The sequence below is a fragment of the Oryctolagus cuniculus genome, chromosome 3 (assembly GCF_051225735.1).
Source record: "Oryctolagus cuniculus isolate XC-2025 breed Fujian yellow rabbit chromosome 3, ASM5122573v1, whole genome shotgun sequence".
NCBI classification, from domain to species: Eukaryota; Metazoa; Chordata; class Mammalia; order Lagomorpha; family Leporidae; genus Oryctolagus; species Oryctolagus cuniculus.
In genome coordinates, this window is record NC_142869.1 from 53,877,121 (window position 1) to 53,895,404 (window position 18,284).

Below are 18,284 nucleotides of genomic sequence, written 5' to 3' on the forward strand. Positions count from 1 at the left end.
ATCTTCTATTTAAACAAAATAGCATCTTGCAAAATAACATATTTTGAATACAGAAGCAGATATAATAGTCCTTTCTTTTCTTTTTTTTTTTTTTTTTTGACAGGCAGAGTGGATAGTGCGAGAGAGAGACAGAGAGAAAGGTCTTCCTTTTTGCCGTTCGTTCACCCTCCAATGGCCGCCACGGCTGGCGCGCTGCGGCCAGCACACCGCGCTGATCCAAAGGCAGGAGCCAGGTGCTTCTCCTGGTCTCCCATGGGGTGCAGGGCCCAAGCACTTGGGCCATCCTTCACTGTACTCTCAGGCCACAGCAGAGAGCTGGCCTGGAAGAGGGGCAACCGGGAAAGAATCCGGCGCCCCAACCGGGACTAGAACCCGGTGTGCCGGCACCACTAGGTGGAGGATTAGCCTATTGAGCCACGGCGCCGGCCAATAGTCCTTTCTTATTCATTGTTTTTCTTTTTGTGATTTTTGTTACCCAGAGTTGCAGTTACCCCATTACCCACTGTGATCTGAAAATATTAAATGGAAAATTCCAGAAATAAATTACCCATAAGTTTTACACTGTACACCATTCTGAGTAGCGTGAAGAAATCTCGAGCCATCTTTTTCTTTCCCTCCTGGGCTAGGAATATTCTCTTTATCCAGTGTATCTATGCTGTGCTGTCTATATGTATAGTGATAAAAACACAGTCTATTTCCATAGGGTTCAGTCCTATCTGCAGCCTCAGGCTTCCACTCTGGGTCTTGGATCATATCCCCTAAGGATAAGGGAGAGCTACTGTGTAAGCAGCCAGCCACTTTCTGTTAAGACAGACATTAAAGAGATTTGCACAAGAGGAAAACAATGCTATTCTCATCGATTTTTTATTCCATAAAATAGTTATTTAACAAAATATGTTATTTATATTAATATGTAATATGTTAATTATTGTTGCTTTAAATGGAAAGTAACTATTAAAGAAACTTCTTAGTATTAACTTCTAATGTGATAAATATTGAGGGATTTTCCTTAATAAACAAAAGTTCGTTGGTTTCCTGGTAATTTTGAGTGCTAAGTGATCATGAGATCAGGTTTGCCAGCTGGTGTTGTTGACGGCAATCCACAAAGCAGATCTGGTCGAAAGCTTGGGTGCCCTGAGTTGAGCAGGCCAGGTTTCCACCTGTCCTGAAGAGGTAAAAATACATTGGGTTTACAGCCCTTGTTTGCAAGGATGACAAAAATGAGTCAACTTTTATTACACAAGTATTTTAGTGTGTTCTTGAGGCTATATCCAAATATCACAGGCTGGGTAACTTATAAGCAGTAGGTATTAGTTTCTCAAGTTTTGGAGGTAGAAAGCCCACCATCAAGGCACTGGCACATGATATCTAGTAAGGACTTGCTCTCTGTTTCCAAAATGGTGCCTTGTTGCTGGGACCTCACATGGCAGAAGAAGAAAACTGGGCAATTACTCTGTCCTGATATGCTAGAAGAGATACAGGGGCAGACAGCTCTCTGTAGCTGCTTTTACATTAGTCCTATTCATGAGGGCAGCATCCTTATGACTTAATCACTTTCCAAAAGGTGCCACCTCTTAATACAATGAATTTGAAGTTTAAGTTCCAATGTGAATTTTGCAGGGACACAAACATTCAAACCGTAGCAACAGAATTCCCACTGAAGTCAGTCCTGGGGTCTTTCACAAGGCAATGGGATCAGAGGTGTGCAACCCTTTATTTGACTTTGTGTCACAAAAGTGGATTGATCTGTCCTTTGTTTTGGACCCTGTGTATTTGTATTAATCTGCTAGATATATTCCCTCCAGACTTGAAGCACTGAAATTCTAGTTGGCCATGCACATGAAACCTCGAATGGAGACAGTTTCTGTGAGCTGCCACTGCAGCCCCCTCGAGAGGCCACCTCCCACTGGAACCTTGACCACAGGTTCCTACTTTGCCTCTACTTAGCTTGAAACAGCCAGAGTGGTTATCACTCTAACCCCTGACAGCAGCCAGGGTTTTCTTTCTTTCTTTTTTTTTTTAAGATTTATTTATTTATTTATTTATTTGAAAGTCAGAGTTATACAGACTGAGGAGAGGCAGAGAGAGAGAGGTCTTCCATCCGATGGTTTACTCCCCAGTTGGCTGCAACAGCTGGAGCTGTGCTGATCCAAAGCCAGGAGACAGGAGCTTCTTCTGGATCTCCCATGCAGGTACAAAGGCCCAAGGACTTGGGCCATCTTCTACTGCTTACCTAGGCCATAGCAGAGAGCAGGATGGGAAGTGGAGCAGCCGGGTCTCGAAAACCAGGGTTTTCATAAGCAGAGAGGAAATGAGGGGGCCCAGGACAAGAAGCAGGCTACACCAACTCCATCCCACAACTCCTTGTCAGCACATACACACTAAACAAAATGGGAGTGTTCTTTCTCTGTGGCAACCAGACGTATATCTGTCTTCTCACTAACTAGACAGGGACTTGTACTCTTGCTTTCCTGTTTCCCCCTCTGTCTTCATTTTGGCTATCTTTTCCGCCATGGGCAATGTCTCTAAGTATTTCCTTGTATCCTCATAATCATACTGCTACTATTCCTACCACATACAATTAATATATTTCAAAAGTTCTTTTAGGAATGAATAATTACTATATCTCAAGCCATGATGCAGAAATGATGTAAGAGTAATCTTCTTCAATCAGTCCAATCCAGAGTATAGATACCTTGCTCCACATCAACACCTGGTATCAGCAGGAAGTAACCAGAAGGAAACTGGCACCCCATTTCCTTATCCATGCTCAGAGTCAGGATTGATGGAACAAGGACATAAGCCTCAGCCATTTTAGTTCTTTGCGTGAAAGTAGATAAAAGTCCTTCTTACCCCTTAACCCTGCCTTCTTTCAAGAGACCAGCTCAGCCCCTTGCCCTGCATTGTTCCCCACCCCACCCCCTGCATTCTTTTCCAAGTGTGAAAGCCCAGGAAAAACCTGAGAAACCTATATTGAGAAACTCACCACTGCTGCCCTCGACTCCCTCTCTGGACCCTCAGCCCCCCACCAAGAATGTATAAGGCCCCGTCTGCTGGAGAATTGTGTCCTTTGCCACGTGTTCCATCTGTGTGCAGGCCACCTCTGCAAATTTATTTTTCTTGAATAAATTGGTTTTGGCTGTGGAAAAAAAAGAGGATTGATAAATTCTCTGGAATTTTGTGATCCAGTTGTTAAATAGCTATTGTTAATGACTAAGTACATAAGATTATAATAAAATAATTTGCATTATGGAGAAATAATAAATGTTAAGCAGTGTGTTGTTTAGTAGAAATATCACACATAATTTGTGCTACTGCGTATTTCTTTTGAACTCTGTGCTCAGTTATGTCATGGTTAAGCTGAAATCACCTACAATGTATTTACAATGTGGAGTATACAAATCCTAAAAATTAAGGTTCCTTTCACCTCTCCTCCCAACCAAAGACCTAATTTGTTAACTGTCGCTCCCCGTCTTTGTGGAGGAACGACACAGGACCCTGCGCTGTTCTTTTGTCTGCTCGGCCCTCCCCGGGTTTGCTGCTGGTTCTTCCCGGGTTGGCTGCCGTCCCTTCCACCTCTGTGGAAGGGCGGTTCCCCTGGCCACTTTCCCCACTTCCGCAGGGGAGCAGCACACCGCCGGCCGGCTCTCTCGGGGGCTGCACAGGTGTTCCCTCAGGTGTTCCCCTTAGATGTTCCCCTTAGATGTTCCTGGTGCATGCCATCTCTCTCCTCCTTTATAGTCCTCCTCCGCCAATCCTAACTCGGCTGCCCACACGCCGAGTACGCTGCTCTCCTCCAATCAGGAGCAGGATCAGCTCCTGGAGGTCAGCACTCAAGTTGGCAAAAGGCAGCTGCGTAGAAGCTGTTTTCTCCTCTCCCAGTGCCATATTGTGGGAGAGCAGATGCACAGAATAAGTCCTAATTCCAGTAACAGTCTAGTCCGAGTTGCTCCCCACAGTTAACATGTATCAAGGTATCACTGAATATGATGATTTCTTGAAAGATTAGAATTTTATTCATCTTAGTTTTTCTCTCTCCTTCATTACTAGCAGAAAGTTTGGCCCTTGTTCTTTTTTATCTCATGAAGAATTTGTGTTACATGGTAGAAAGTAGATATTTCTTGCAAACGGCTTGCCTTCTGGGGGCTTTTGTTTTATGTGGAGATCTGAGCTTCTAACAAATATTCAGTGTAGAGGAGCAAGCTGAATTCCAGTGAAGGAAACGACTTCTCCACCAAAACTAGGGGTTCATGAATTCCAATAATGTCATCCTTGGCAGTACCTTCAGGAACCAGCAAGACATTTGAGGGGGTTTGCTTTGTGGTTCTTCCGGAGAGAATAGGCTCATCACAATGGGACTCCCAGCTTTGACAAAGATTCTTGTGGTCAGGTTTGACATTGTCTGAAAAGAGCTGTCTTCCTTTAGGAACTGACAAACGACCTTGTCAAATAACATATCAAAGGAGAACATGGTAAGCAGAGATGGAGAGGATGCTTACAAACCCTAAGCACTGAAGTTGAATATCCTACTGGCACATGTGCTAGGAGCATGGAGTTGGAATTAATTGGATTGAAAAGAAATATAGGAATTTGACATTTCTTTCACAACTATTTGTAGTCGAAAATGCAGTACAATTATTCGGTCATCCCTTGGTATCCATGAGGGGTTGGTTCCAGAATCTGTGGATGCTCAAGACTCTGATGGGGAGCATTACTCAAGTCTTATAATCATACATGTAGTATTTGGTTATAACCTATGCACATCCTCCCATATACTTTGAATTGTCTCTAGTTTACTCATAACACGTAATACAATGTTAATGTTAACCAAACAAGATTAATTCTGAGGTAAGTGTTGTGGCATAACGGGTTAAGCTGCCGCCTGCCATGCCAGCATCCCATATGGGTGCTGGTTCGGGTCCCAGCTGCTCTACTTCTAATCCAGCTCCCTGCCAATGTACCTGGGAAAGCAGCAGAAGACGGCCCAAGTCCTTGGGCCTCTGCACCTATATGGGAGGCCTGAATGAAGCTCCTGGTTCCTGATTTCAGTCTGACCCAGCCCTGGTTGTTGCAGCCATCTGGGGAGTGAACCAGAAGATGGAAGATCTCTCTCTCTCTCTCTCTCTCTGTAACTCTGCCTTTTGAATAAATATAATAAATCTTTGACAAAAAAGAAAAAGAAAAGATTAATCCTTAGAAATAAGAACCTACATTTTTATTTCTGATTTTATAGAAATCTATTGGGACTGTTTCAAGTACATTATGTCTAATTTGCTTCCATTTTTTTTCCCCAATACTTTTTAAAAAGTGCTAATAATAGTATTTGAAAAACCTTACCATCAGCCAGAAATAAATAATTATTATATAGGAGACAGCCTATTATATTTGGAAGGCAGCTATGCTCACCATTATACCACCAACACCTTATCCTATTATATTTGGAATGAAATAAGGAGTAAGAATTTCATGAATTAATTTGGTATTCCATAGGAACATAAATAGATTTTTTAGGGTGCCTTTCTTCCAACAGCACTCCCAAGGTCCTTTTGTTCTTCATAATAAGGCAAAAATACAAGTTTAATCAATAGGAATGAGCTTGGTTCCAAGATAAGAGCTAACCTTGGATTTGAATGATTCTATCGATTTGGCTTTATGAACTCAAGGCAGGATTGCATCTAAAGAGTGGGGCATACTTTAGTTAAAATGAGTGTTTCTTAAGTTATTAGAAAATAGACTGGAATTGCCAATAAACTTGGCTGAGACAGGCTCAAACAATAGTTAAGTTCATACAGAGATAATAACTCAGACAAATACAGGAGTCACAAAATGTTCACTTAAAAACTTTCCTACATTATAATTATCCAAATAAACATCACCAGTAATGAGAAATAAAGCGAACCAAAACACTCTCAAGGACACTCATGACTTTTAGTGTGGAAAACAAGAGCATAGTTTCATCTTTTTTTTTTTTTTTAACTTTTATTTAATGCATATAATTTTCCAAAGTACGACTTATGGATTACAATGGCTTCCCCCCCATACCGTCCCTCCCACCCACAACCCTCCCCTTTCCCACTCCCTCTCCCCTTCCATTCACATCAAGATTCATTTTCGATTATCTTAATATGCAGAAGATCAGCTTAGTATACATTAAGTAAGGATTTCAACAGTTTGCTCCCACACAGAAACATAAAGTGAAAAATAATAGATGATTTTTTTTTAAATGATGATGAAATCAGAGCAGACCTATTGTCATGTTTTTCTCTGTAAGAACTATATCCTTCTTTTTACCTCTGCTCTGTCCTATAATCTGTAACATCAAATTCACCTAAAGGAAGATCATGTTTCTAGCCACATCTTAATTATTGTCAAAGAAATTCCAGCTCTGAAATAAAGGCATTGGTTAAATCACTGTGGGTGTGTGGGGCAAGGGAAGAGGGAGCATGGAACAGCCTCTCCTCGCTCTCCTTGCCCACTCCCCTGCTTACCACCCAGCCTCAGATAGTTACAGTTCACCCAACTGAGTAGTTTAACTTATTTGCCGAGAGAAGAAAGTTTATGTTGGTGATTATGCTAGTTTCCTTAAAATGTTTAAGCTCAGTGAGGTTTTAACTGACATAGTGTATTATATATTTGTTTTGTTTTATTTTATTGTCTTCCAGAGATTAAGACTGCAAGTTTGAATCTGGTATGACTCCTGTTCCTAGTTTAACAGCAGATGTAGACTTGAAGTAGCTAACAGCGTGGTACCTTCTCTAACAGAAGTCTGTCTTGTTCTGAGACTACAATGCTGAAGCAACTCTGCCTTTGGATGAGAAGAAATGTAATAGAACATAAAAGTAGGTCTTCTAGTATTTTGGAAATATGTTGATAAAGTAAATAAAAGAAGTTAAGAAAAAGAGGACTCTTCCAAAAATCAGAACCCAAAATATAATGATAGAAAACAGACACATGGCCTATGACCATCATACTGTGGGGGTGGGGCAGGGGAGGATACAGCAAGGAGGAGATAGGTAACTTTCTGTTACAATAACATGCAAATTGGAGAAACCTACAATATGTGAATGCAATCCCAGGGGAAGGTGGTCAAGTGAAGAAACAAAGGGAGTTTTTGTGCTTGTTTCTTTGTGGATTAATATGTGTATCCAAGCCTATGCTTGTAAGAGCTTTTTATGGTACTACAAACTTAGAGCTTCTTTCACTGACTCTGGTGAGACAAAACACAAAATTGCCAAGCCATGTTGCCACACACATTCTCTAGTCAGCATCATGGAATAGAAGAAAATAAATTTTTTAAAGATTTATTTTTTTAAAAGATTGATTTATTTATAAGTCAGAATTACACAGAGAGAGGAGAGGCAGAGAGAGAGAGAGAGAGAAAGAGAGAGAGAGAGAGAGAGAGATTGAGATTCACTCCCCAACTGTCCGCAACAGCCAGAGATGCACGGATCCAAAGCCAGGAGCCAGGAGCTTCTTCCAGGTCTCCCACATGGGTGCAGGGGCCCAAGGACTTGGGCCATCTTCTACTGCTTTCCCAGGCCATAACAGAGAACTGGATGGGAAGTGGAGCAGCCATATGCTCCCATATGGGATGGCGGCACTTCAGGCCAGGGTGTTAACCCACTGCGCCACAGTGCGGGCCCCTATTTATTTATTTGAAAAGCAGGGTTAGAGAGAGAGAGAGAGAGATCCTCCATCCGCTGGTTGCAATGGCTTCCCAAATGGCTGCAGTCACCGGAACTGGGCCAATCCAAAGCCAGGAGCCAGGTGCTTTTTCCTGGTCTCCCACGTGGGTGCAGGGGCCCAAGGACTTAAGCCGTCTTCCACTGCTCTCAGGCTGGCACCCATATGGGGTGCCGGCATTGCAGGCGGCAGCTTTACCCACTACGCCACAGCGCTGGCCCTGGAATAGAAGAAATTTTTAACTGGAAAAAAGAACAAGCTGTGCAAGGAGTCTACAGGAGGAAATGGGAATGGTTCACAGTGGAAGCGATGTTTTCCAGGCATGGAAGCAATGGAACATTTGTTCCAGGAAAAACCAGGTGTTTATGCAAAGGCTCGAGAATCTAGAGAGATTCTAGCGAGTTTGATGAAAAGTAAGTTGATTGGAAGGGCTAGGGGGCAGTCACCACTTTCAGAATTGTTGGCAAAGCTGCAGGGCACAGCTCTTTGTGCACTACTATTTGAGCCAATCTTTAACTCAAGAAACTGTGGGTCAAGACCATGGTATAAATTTTGGGAATTCAAGGAAACAGAGTGAAAAATCTGATACTAGATGAATTTTTAGTTCTTTAAAAGTCTTGTTTAAATGTCTTCCTGGAGGTATTTGAGCTCATAGGGATTGATTTTACCTCTCCACTTGCCATGATTTCACTTCTTAAAAGAATATGTATTTGAAAGGTAGAGTTAGAGAGAGAAGGACACACACACACACACACACACAGATCTTCCATCTGCTGGTTCACTCCTTAAATAGCCACAACCACTGGGCTTGGCCAGGAGCCCAAGGACTTAGGCTATCCTCCACTGCCTTTCCAGGTGCATTAATAGGGAGCTGGATCAGAAATGGAGCAGCTGGGACTCAAATGGGTGCCTATATGGGATGCTGGCACTGCAGGCCATGGCTTAACCTACTGTACTACAGTGCCAGCCCCTGATTTCACTTGAACTGATACTCATCCATTTCTAAACCATTAGGAGTCTACTAACCCTAAGTACCAAAACTGTGTTAAATAGAAAAAAGATGTATCACTGCCTTAAGTTTAAGAGATCTGAATTGGGGCTATTATAATATCTGTGGAACTTCTCTATTGAGAAGTTTATGTTAGATTTTATGTAATTTTATTGTATTTGTTTGTTTCCATTGTATATGTTATGATAAAATGAATAAAGTAACAGAACTTATATGCTGTAAAACAATTGTTCCATTGCTGATTTTGAATTCTTAGGATGTCTTAGACTAACAATGAAATAATTAGTGTTTATTAGTAATAATGAAAAAAAAAAGCTGATATGTACAGTGTTCTCTTTCTTTTGAATCGTGTAACAGATTGTCACAAATTTAGCAACACATATTACCTCTCAGTTTCCATGTTTCTCCTCAGGATCACACAAGGCTACAGGGAAGCTGACAGAGCTACAGCCTCATCTGAGGTGTGATTTCTTTGCCAAGGTCATTGGTTGTCAGCAGAATTTGATTTGCTACAGTTGAAGGACTGAGGCCTGCAGATCTGGGAGACTGTTGGTAGTTCCTTGCTGTGTGGCTGTCCTCACAAACATCATAGTTTGCTTCTTAGCCAACAAGAGAATGCCTGCAGCTGCTTTGAGGGTACTTTAATGGTTCATCTGATTGATTCTGGCCCCACAGAATAATGTTCTTTTAACTCATTCAACTAATTAGAGATCTTAATTACATATGCAAAATCCCTTCACTTTTGCTATATAATATACTCCAAAGGGGGATGAAATCCCATCATTTTCACAGGTCCTCTTTGACCCGTGGAGAGGGGATTATGTGAATGTGTGTCATTGGAGCAATTTTACTAATCTATTTTCAAGTTCAAAGGAACTTTATTTTGCTTTATATGTTTTCTGTAGTTGTTTTTATTTTACCTTTTGTAGGGTACAGTGTGATACTTCATCATTTGGCTATAAGGTGAATGATCACATAGGACAGTTAGTATGTTCAATTCCTTAAACAGTTTAAACAATTTTTTGATTAATACAAGTAAAAGAACATGACTCTAGGATACAATGTGACACTCCAATACATATGTGAACGTGCAATGTGTATTGATCAAATCTGGGCAATTAATAGTTTCCTCTCCCCTGTCATCACCTCATGTGTCAGAGTCTTTGAGCTCTTCCCTTTCAGGCATTCATCAAATATATTACAATTTATTATCAACCATAATCCCTCCATTGTCCTTTAGCTTACTTGTATTTTGGTAGCTGTTATCCAACTTCTTTATCACCCCCTATACACATTCTTCTCAATCTCTATTAACCACTTTTCACGTTCAGATTGACTTTAAAAAAATTTAGCTTCCACAAATAAGAGCTAGTATGTGGTATTTGCCTTAATGCCCTCCAGTTACCTCCTTTTTGCTGCAAACGATAGCATAGCACTCTTTTTTTGATAGCTGAATAATATTGAATTGTATATATATATCATATTTTCTTTACTCATGCATCCACTGATAGATTTCTAGGTTGATTCTGTATCTTAGCTATTGTGACAATATAGTACAGCAATAAACAAGGGAGTACATGTATCTCTTTGACATGCTGACTTCATTTCCTTTGGATATATACTCAGAAGTGAGATAGTTGGATCATATGGTAGTTCAATTTTGTTTTGCTTTGCTTTTTAAAAGGAGCCTATATACTGTTCTCTGTAATAGCTGTACTAATTTACATTATTGGGAGTCATTTTAAAATTCTACCTACCATAGTTAATCTTTAAAGTACATACATTTTTTCTTATATTCACTATTGGGCTGAGAAATATTGAAATGCTTAAATGCCTTAGATATTATCATAGCACTATCCAATAGAAGTATAATGCAAGTCAAAAATGAACCACATATATAACTTAAAATTTTTTTTAGTAGCCACATAGAAAAATACAACAAAAATTGATGACATTAATTTAATAGTTTTTTTAATCCATAAGATGAATATTATCATTTCAACATATAGTTAAGGTAAAACCTTGATGAGATGTTATGAATTTTCATACTAAGTATCTGAACACAATATCTCCTTTTGAGCTAGGCACATTTTACCTGCTCAGTAGCTGTAGAGGCTGCTGTTTTGGGCTGCAAACTGCTATCACTTGTCTTTTCAAAAACATCCACCAGGTGTCAATAAGGTTACAGGTTTAAGCCAGCAGCCCCAGCAACTTTCCTCTCTCTTGTTGATAAGACTTGGGATTCTCTTTGTGTTCACACATTTTTTCACTTTCAGTGTATTTGGAATTTCACTTGAAGGTTTTGCTTAAGTAATTAAAAAAAATCAAACAATGTAAATTTTTACTAATTAAGTTCAAATTAAAAATGATTTCTGTAATTTCATCCCAGAAGACTTGCCTTGTAAAAGAGCAAATAATTATGACTTTTAATCACACTCAATACTTAACAACATAATGGTAATTATTTTAAAGTTGCAAATTTCAAATACTCAAGAATTTTTTGTAACTTCAAAAGCAATTACATGGTGTTCTTTTTACTTTGTCAAATTGTCTAGTAGGTCACATTAAAATTAGAAATTTGAAGTTTTTAAAGGTGACAAAACATTCTTTTGCAAAAGTGCATACCATTACTGCAAAGGACTAATTCCCAGTAGAGGTTTCTACTTTCTTGCATACAGTCAGTTCCCAAAGGGATTATGATGTTTGAGCTTGTTCACACTTACTATTACTTTGAAAAGCAGAATCATTTAAGACTGTTTGTTTGGATATTTGCAGGTGGTTACAGGATTCCTTGTTAAATGAGAGAGAAATATTTTGTCTTAATATTCTGTGGTTTTTCATTTTAATAGTCTTTTATTTTAAATATCTCGTAGGTAAAACAAAATATATATATTTAGATACTGAGTCTTCTCACATACTTTGTCTTTCACTTTCAGAAAATTGTTAATATATAAAGCATTTAGAAAATGTGTGCAAATGCCATTCAGAAGCAGTAATGAATGGAGAAGATGTAGATTTCTATCACTAACTTCCATAAAATGAATATTGCTTACCTGGACTCTATCTTTGCATCAGTTAAGCTTTCTTTTTTTCTAATTTGCTGAACAGTATAATGTATGCAAGATAAAAATAAACTTGATTCTAATGAGAAACCATAATCATTTATTTCTCAAGGATTTATATTACCAATTAGCTTCAGAAATATTACATCAGCCTTGGAATCTCAGCTTAGTTTTTGTTTGTTTGTTTGTTTGTTTTTAAATTTTAAAGGTAAAGTTACAGAGTGAAAAGGAGAGACAGAGATCTTCCATTTGCTGGTTCACTCCACAAATGGCCAGAACAGCCAAGGCTGGGCCAAGCCAAAGCCAGGAGCCAAGAGCTTCTTCTGAGTCTCCAACATAGATGCAGGGGCCCAAACACTTGGGCCATCTTCTGCTGCTTTCCCAGGTCATTAGCAGGGACCTGGATTGGAAATGGAACAGCTGGGTCCTGAACCACTGCCCACACGGGATGCCGGAGTCACAGGTGGTAGCTTATTCCATTATGCCACAATGCTAGCCCTTATACAAGAAACCAGAAGAGGCATTATGGAGAGATATGCAGATAACACGCTAAATAAAAATAGGAAGTTTTTTTTTAAATTTCATTTAAGTTGTATAAGTTTCATTGTATTTCATATATACAGATTTAGGAACACTTACTGACACTTCCCCCTTACCTCCTTCCCACCCATGTTCCAACGCTTTCTCTTCCTCCCTCTCACATTGCCATTCTTAATTTTTACAAAGATCTATTTTTTTAAAGATTTATTTGAAAGAGTTACACAGAGAGAGGAGAGGCAGAGAGAGAGAGAGAGGTCTTCCATCCGATGGTTTACTCCCCAGATGGCCGCAACGACCACAGCTGTGCTGATCTAAAGCCAGGAGCCAGGAGCTTCTTCCAGGTCTCCCACATGGGCGCAGGGGTCCAAGGACTTGGGCCAACTTCTACTGCTTTCCCAGGCCATAGCCAAGAGCTGGACAGGAAGTGGAGCAGCCAGGACTCAAACCGGCACCCATATGGGATGCCAGTGCTTCAGGCCAGGGTGTTAACCCACTGTGCCATAGCACCTGCCCCAAAGATCTATTTTCAGTTTACTTAATGACCATATAGTTAACCCAACACTAAGTAAAAGAGTCCAACAAATAGCATGAAGAAAATACAAACAAAAACACTGTTCCTCAATCGAGGAGACAAGGGCTGTAAACAATCATTGAATCTCAAAATGACTATTTCACTCCAATACATTACATTTCAGGTACTCTATTAGTTACCTCGGATCAGGGAAAACATATGATATCTGTCTTTAGGTGATTGGATTATTTTATTAAGTATAATGGTTTCCAGTTGCATCCATCTTGTTGTAAAACACAGGTTTCTTTTTTCCTTTCTTGCTTGCTTTCTTTCTTTCTTTCTTTCTTTCTTTCTTTCTTTCTTTCTTTGTTTCTTTCCAGCTGAGTAGTACTCCATAGTATGTGTGTGTGTGTGTGTGTGTGTGTGTGTGTATATATATATACACACACCATAATTTCTTGATCCAGTCAACAATTGATGGACATCTGGGTTGATTCCATAGTTTAGCTATTGTGAATTGGGGGTACAGATAACTCTTTCAGATGCTGATTTCTTTTGGTTTAGGAAATTCCCAGGACTGAGATGGCTGGATCATATGATAGGCCTATATTCAGATTTCTGAGGTATCTCCATATTGTCTTCTATGGTGGCTGCACCAGTTTACATTCCCACCAACAGTGGACCAAGGAACATTTTCCCCACATCCCCACCAGCATTAGTTGTTTGTTGATTTCTGTATGAGAGCCATTCTAACTGGAGTGAGGTGAAACTTCATTGTGGTTTTGATTTGCATTTCCCTGATGGCCAGTGATCCTGAGCATTTTCTCAAGTGTCAAAACAAGAAGTTTAAAGTTAGGATAATGTGTACTCTTTTAGACTTCCAATTTCTATAAAAATTTTTTAACACATCAAGGAAAAATTAACCACATATACAAATGCCATGTAAACTAGATTTCTAGTAAATAGCTAAGTACATGTAAATAATACTTTTTGCTGCTGAATTGTTTATCACTTTTATTATTTCTTTTGTGAAGAAATAGTAACAATTTAAAGGCTGAAGTCCTAATTTGTTCTTTTTTGAAAATACATTGCTCAGACAGTCCAAGAGATGGCAGCCAACACCTTTTGCAGAATAAATGACTTACATTGATATTTTATCATGGCAATGCTTCTCATGTGGTTTCTTTATTTTAATAACATCAGCACTGAAATAATCATGGAAAATTCTGAAACTGAACTTCTAAATGTGGCTATCTCTGCGTAAGTGTGCTTTAAGAGCTTGCTCAGAGTAGTTTAGGAAACAAGCTGAAGAGATTTCTCTTTTATCCTTCTCCCCTGCTTTCAGAGCAGTAGTTTCTACAGAATGTTAGCTTGGAATTACATTTAGAGCAGTAGGACTAAAGAATAAGTTTTAATACTAATGAATATTCAGCAGCATTAAAAATTAAGCATATGAAGCAGTAATAATAGTCTTTGGAAAATATGTCAGAACTGATAACTGAGGTTTTTAGAATATTACATTCATTATTTGGTTAGACTTAAAATCAACCCATTTTTATAATGGGTAAGAGGAATTCTTCATGATGCAAGAAAAGAGTACCAAATCCAGTGAAAATTTTATTTATTCATTTATTTTAAGGGAATATTTTAATTTCTGAAAATATTACTTTGTATTATATTAAGCTGCCTTGTACTTCTACAGGGTAAGGGAAGGTATCAAGGACAATGATTGCCTTGTTTCAAGTCATATCATCAAATATAGCCATGAATCCAGGAAGTTCATCTTCCCAGAATTCTTTTTTTTTAAGATTTATTTATTTGAAAGTCAGAGTTACACAGAGGCAGAGGCAGAAAGATAGAGGTATGTCTTTCATCTGTTGATTCACTCCCCAGATAGCCACAATGGCTAGAGCTGCACCGATCTGAAGACAGGAGCCAGGAGCTTCTTCCGGGTCTCCCACATGGGTGCAGGGGTCCAAGCACTTGGGCCATCTTCCACTGCTTTCCCAGGCCACAGCAGAAAGCTGAATTGTAAATGGAGCAGCCGGGACTCAAACTGGCACCCATATGGGATACCTGCACTGCAGGCGGTGGCTTTACCCACTATGCCTTAGCACCGGCCCCCATCTTCCCAGAATTCTAAAACTAAAACACACAGCTATTTATATCAGTGTGCTGGTTTTGTAATTCTGTACAAGTTGTCATAAACTTTACTGTTTGAAAAGGCACCCACTTAATAGTTCACAGTTCTGAAGGTCAGAAGTTAGTTTGTGGCTCAATGGAGTTTTGAACTCCTGGTTTTACACGGCTAAAATCCAAGGATTGGCAGAGCTGTGTTCTCTCTGAAACGTTGGTGGCTGTGGCAAGATTCAGTATCCTGTGGTTGTAGGACAAGGTCTCTATTTCCTTGTTGACAGTTATCCAAGAGTTTCTCTCAACTTCTAGAAGTCACTCACATTTCTTGTCATGTGCTTCTGTCTATATTCAAAGCCAGTCATAGAGAGAATCTCCTTCACATCAGAACCTCTCATGCTTTGAATTCCTTTGTCAAGAAGAACACGATTTCTTTTGAAGGCTCACCTGATTAAGGCAGACTCACTGATGATGATTTTCTTATTTTAAGGCCAATTGTTTTTAGGACCTTAATTACATTTGTGGAATGCCTTTCACACCAGCACTCAGGCTGGCATTTGATTGAATGAGAGAAGGTGTGTGTATATATGAGGAACTAGAAAGCTTAGAATTCTGCCTACCACAAATGGACTTATAAACCCAATGTACATAGAAATTACCTGGAAGTTTTCATATTGTACTGGTTAATTCATAAGGAAGGTCTTCATCTTTATTTTTTTAGATGCTGATGCACCATTTATTTTCTAAGTAAATTTATTCATACAAATAACCTACCAAAGAAAATCTCATAATAAAGAAGGATATCAGGAATCATCACAGGTGTAACATGAATGGGAAAGATAAGGCTATGAGACTCCAATCTTACAGATAAGAAACTTTTAAAAGTTCTTTCTGGTATCACCTCTGATCTACTGGGAATTTGTGTTTGAAAAACAACAAAAACACCAACAAAAATTCCTTAGTGCTTTTATTTTATAGCCAGATTTAGGAGCACTTGGTTTTTTCTTAGTGGCAAAGCCACAGCTAAAACTTTGCTCTCCAGAAATTCATGTCTAAATCACTGCTTTCCATGACTGGTCTTCCATCAGTGGGTCCAGATAAGGGGCATAGCCATCACATATCTCCAAATATTGCTATTAATCTACACAGAAGGAGAGACAGACTCTTTTAACTACCATGGATTTGTGATCAAGAGTGCTGTATCAGCTACCTATTGCCACAATAGTGATATAAAATAAGAAACCACAAATACTTGGTGACACAAAAATGCACTTATTTCTTTGCTGCTGAACATATGGATGGACTGGTCTGGTCTACTGGGTGCCAACAGGACTCACTCATGGGTCTGTGGTCAGTAGGTGAGTCTGCTGAGAATAAGGTAGCCTCCCTTGCCCTTGTCTGAGATGATTTAGCTCTGTTTCTCTTGATCACTCATCCTCCAGCTGTCTATTGCGTGCTTACTCTCATGGTGATTTCAGGGTTCCAAAAGAGAGTGGAAGGAAATGGACTAGAACTCATAAAGCTTTAACTTTTGGATAGGTGCACTATCTCTTCCACCACATGCAAATTGGCCAAACATCCAAGTGCTAGGGAAATATACTCTGTTGCTTGATGAAAAGTGTTTGAATTCACATTGCAAAGAGTATGGATACAGGATATAGGGAAAAATAGATAATTAGGGTCCTTTTTATTTGGAATTAATCTATCACAAATGTCATACTCTATATTCACTGCTTTGTTTCCCCAAAGACAGAGTTTTGCAACATGACCACAAATGTATACTTTTCATGCTTTTAGGATTCAGCTATCTGGAAACTTAGTTTTCTTCTTTTTGAATTATTAATGCTTTTTTTTGAGAATTGCAGATATTTATTATAGTCCCAGAGATTTCTAAAAAAAACTTAAATTTCCTATTTAAAAATTATATTCTATGTGGATATAAAAATCAAAAAGACATTAAAAACATCAGTACTTTGCCTCACTCATTCCCACTGTTAGTCTTATTTACCAAAGATAACCATTTTTTATAATTGACTTACTTATTTTTATATTTAAAATTTTTTGCTATAACACATTTTAAATATACATTATAGTCAAAGGTTTTACATCTCTACTAAATAATGAGTTCAATAAATAAAAAATAAAAATACATCCTGTTATTGAACATCCTTGGAAGCAGTAGGTGATGCATCAGGTAGTAGTATTCCTTCCATGGAAGTATGAAACTTGGATTATATTTGCAGCTACTAACTATAGCTTGGCCTCATTCTGGCCACTATAGGCATTTGAAGAATGAACCAGTGGACGGTACGTTGCTCTCTCTTTCTCCCTTTCAAACACATGTAATAGATACAAAGTTAAAATATAATAATAAAACTAAATAATAAATATAAATAAATATAATAATAAATATATTTAATAACAATAAATATAATAATAAAACTAAAATATATTAATCCAATACTTATAACAAATCTATAAAGGACAATGGGAATACAAAAGAGGCAATAGTTAACTTTGTCTTAAGAGGTCAGGAATTTTAGAAAAAGAAAATTTTACAATGTTCAGAAAAGCCATAGCATAAGACCATGTGGGAACATTTTATTGAGTCTGGAGTTACAAATACTGAAAAGAAAACCATAACTGCAGGAAAAGAACCAGCCTGTGAAGAGTCACAGCTTGAGACAGAATTGTGTCTACTGGAACCAAAAAATGGTTTTACTGCTGAAAATGATTTGTGTATTTGTGTGCATGTGTGTATGTATGTGAAGGGGAAAGTCTCTTTTTGATTTGTTGTTGGAAAGCAGGAAGCAACTGACAATGAATAGCTGATAGTTAGTATATTAAAAAGTTGTTGAGTTGGAGAAATAGTGATGTTAAGATAGGGTTACTGTTGCTCCCCCTCTTCGCGGAGGAACGACACAGGACCCTGCGTTGTTCTTTCGTCTGCTCGGCCCTTCCCGGGTTTGCTGCTGGTTCTTCCCGGGTTGGCTGCCGACCCCTCCACCTCCGTGGAAGGGCGGCTCCCCCTGCCACTTTCCCCACTTCCGCAGAGAAGCGGCACACCACCGGCCGGCTCGCTCAGGGGCTGCTCAGGTGTTCCTTCAGATCTTCCTGGTGCATGTTGTCTCTCTCCTCCTTTATAGTCCCCTTCCACCAATCCCAACTCTGCTACCCACACGCCGAGCACACTGCTCTCCTCCAATCAGGAGCAGGATCAGCTCTTGCAGCTTGTCAAACTGATGAGGCAGCTGAGTAGAGGTTGTTTGGTCTCTTTCTCTCAGCGCCATATTGTGGGAGAGCAGATGCATAGAATAAGTCTTAATTCCAGTAACTTAGTCTAGTC